The sequence below is a fragment of the Anneissia japonica genome, unplaced genomic scaffold (genome assembly GCF_011630105.1).
Source record: "Anneissia japonica isolate Jap-2015-1 unplaced genomic scaffold, ASM1163010v1 scaffold7892_len17337_cov128, whole genome shotgun sequence".
In the NCBI taxonomy this organism is placed as follows: Eukaryota; Metazoa; Echinodermata; class Crinoidea; order Comatulida; family Comatulidae; genus Anneissia; species Anneissia japonica.
In genome coordinates, this window is record NW_022698253.1 from 1 (window position 1) to 2,587 (window position 2,587).

Below are 2,587 nucleotides of genomic sequence, written 5' to 3' on the forward strand. Positions count from 1 at the left end.
ATTTCCCGTCATTCTTGGAGAAAATGTTACATTAAAGTAAATAGAAATGTATATGTTCTACAATTAAAAAAAAAGAAAGCAAGTCTGTACGGTTAGTGGTTGCCGAGATATGCTGCATGCATATCCCTAATTTGCAAATTAGATCTAATTTGCATATTAGATCTAATTTGCATATCAACTAAGGTGTAATTGCACCAGCCCCACCTCTGTGTATTTTGATTATTATAATTATATAATTAATTTATTCTATTTCAAGAGCTAGATTTTATGGGACTAATTAAATCATTAATTTTGTATATTAAATATGTTAAAAATAGCTGAAATATTTAAAATAGCGGTCATTTGGAATTTCAATTTTAAAGTGAAATATTATTTTTATTTTCAAAGCAAATAATCAACCAACTAAAATTTCCTGGACAACTCACCTGGGTCTCGGCGAATTCTACTTTGCTCTACAAGCTCTTCAAGATGAAATTGAAAAAGATAGAAAACAACGTTTGAAAATTTAAAGTGAAATATTATTTTTATTTTCATTGGCACTTATAATATGAAAGAATATTTTACACATTAGCATCTTTTAATATCATAAACGTACAAGTATTGGTAATAAAATGCTTGAAAATAGCGGACATTTGAAATGGTGGGTACCCCCTTGCGCATAAAAAAAACAAAATGACACATAATTTTATATTCAGTGATGTCTATTATAAAATATATACCAGTTCCGATTTTTTTAAATATAGCAAAAAAAAAAAATTCTACTTTGCTCTACAAGCTCTTCAAGACGAAATTGAAAAAGATAGAAAACAACGTTTGATGTAGAGTTAAAAGGTCTATATGTGTGTTTGTGAATATATAAGAGCAGGTTATATTTTTATTTGAAAATATTAATTGCAAACAAAATTCCAATTTAGCTGATAATAAATTATATTAAATATTTCTAAACTATCGCATCTTGACATGTGCTGGTGAAACGTACCATTTTCATCAGGTAAGGCGTCAGCAAAGACACATTCAGCCAGAACACACACTATCAGGAATACAGCCAACACTTGCAGGGTACTAAAATGAAAATACTCATTGTAATCAATTGTATTTTGCCGTACGACCGTCGCACGACGAATCAACTCCCGCTCCCTGTAAGAACTAGCCGACGCGACGCCGTCTGCTCATTGTCCGTGGCAGTTTGTAGGCCTACAGATAATAATCTATACTTGAATCTTTACTTTTACAACAGTGGCACACGATGACGGTGCGTTCACAAAGATGACAAAATAGACAATACAACACCATACAACAAATATAAAAACAATTATATATTGACAGTATATGAAAAACATTGTGTAAAAAACGACTTTAAAATAACTTAAAATAAAAACATTTTAAAGCTTGTTAAAACTGGCTGTTAAAATTGTTTACAAAAAAGAGTTATAATGGGTTAAAATAATTGAAACAGCGTTTTTTACACATTGTTTACCTGTTATTTACGTTATATTCATTCATAATTTTACTCCTTGTTTGCCAAGGTCTTTTTAGGTAAGACTCAAATATTTTATCAATTGTTGTAGGTCTACTTATATCATTATTATTTCTATAGAACTGTTTCTACATTTTACGGATGATTTTATTTTGATTGCTATTATGCGCCTACGATTTTCTTTCTTCTACTATATACCGTTGCTACCACCACCTCCACTGCTGCTACTACTACTCTACTACTACTACTAATAATATAATAATAACGATTTGTAAAGAGCAAACATCACCACCAAAACTGGTGCTCAAGGCGCAGTGTCTAAAAAATAACAACAGTAGAGAACAAACAAGAATCACAGACATCACAAGGAAAATAGGCTTCCAGCGGGAGCGTCTGTCTATTGCTCATGCATACCCTCGCCTAGTAGCTTATAATTAGTTAGGCCTGGTCAGTGACGACCTAGCCCCCACGAGATCTATTCTATACACTAATACTAGCAGCAGCAGCAGCAGCAGCAGCAGCAGCAGCAGCAATAATAATAATGACTTATAACGCGCACATCTCCACTAATGTTGCTAAAGGCGCAGAGCACAAGCAATGCATAGGGCTGCTACGAGTCAACGACGTACTGTACGACTGAAAGGCGGGCCGATGACGGATAAACCAGCATATACTGAGTTAATATAGACTGAAACTCGACGAAAAGAAATAAGTCTCAAAGCTCGAGAAAATAAGTCTCAAAGCATATATAAATTACACAATAACCATGTTGCAACTTTTATTATGCTATTTATCTTTTATAAAATTATTTAACGAATAAAATAATTCTTCTAAATGAAATAGAACTCAGTAGTATGATTTACTACTGAAACGAAATGTTACCTACCGTGTACTTGACATGATTGGTGTAGAGTCAGTGCTCAAATGAACAAGTATTTCATAAAATTGTGAACTATATAGGAAAATATTTCAAACATTTGCATATGGATAATACATGTTTATTATGATCAGTTTTAGGTATTTCACCAATAAAAGCAATACGTAGGCGAGTAATTTAATTTTATTATCACTATAAAATTACTTTTACTTTCATCTATGTATGTTAATATA

The 2,587-nt window shown here is 32.0% G+C and overlaps 1 long non-coding RNA gene across 1 annotated transcript; it reads right to left on the bottom strand.

The window, feature by feature from the left end:
- Nucleotides 1-424: 424 nt before the first annotated feature.
- On the bottom strand, nt 425-2,429 carry LOC117102451. Its single transcript, XR_004444419.1, has 3 exons — nt 2,364-2,429; nt 980-1,062; nt 425-461 (listed from the first exon to the last, which is right to left on the bottom strand). It is a non-coding gene; the product is annotated as an uncharacterized LOC117102451 (long non-coding RNA).
- Nucleotides 2,430-2,587: the final 158 nt, after the last annotated feature.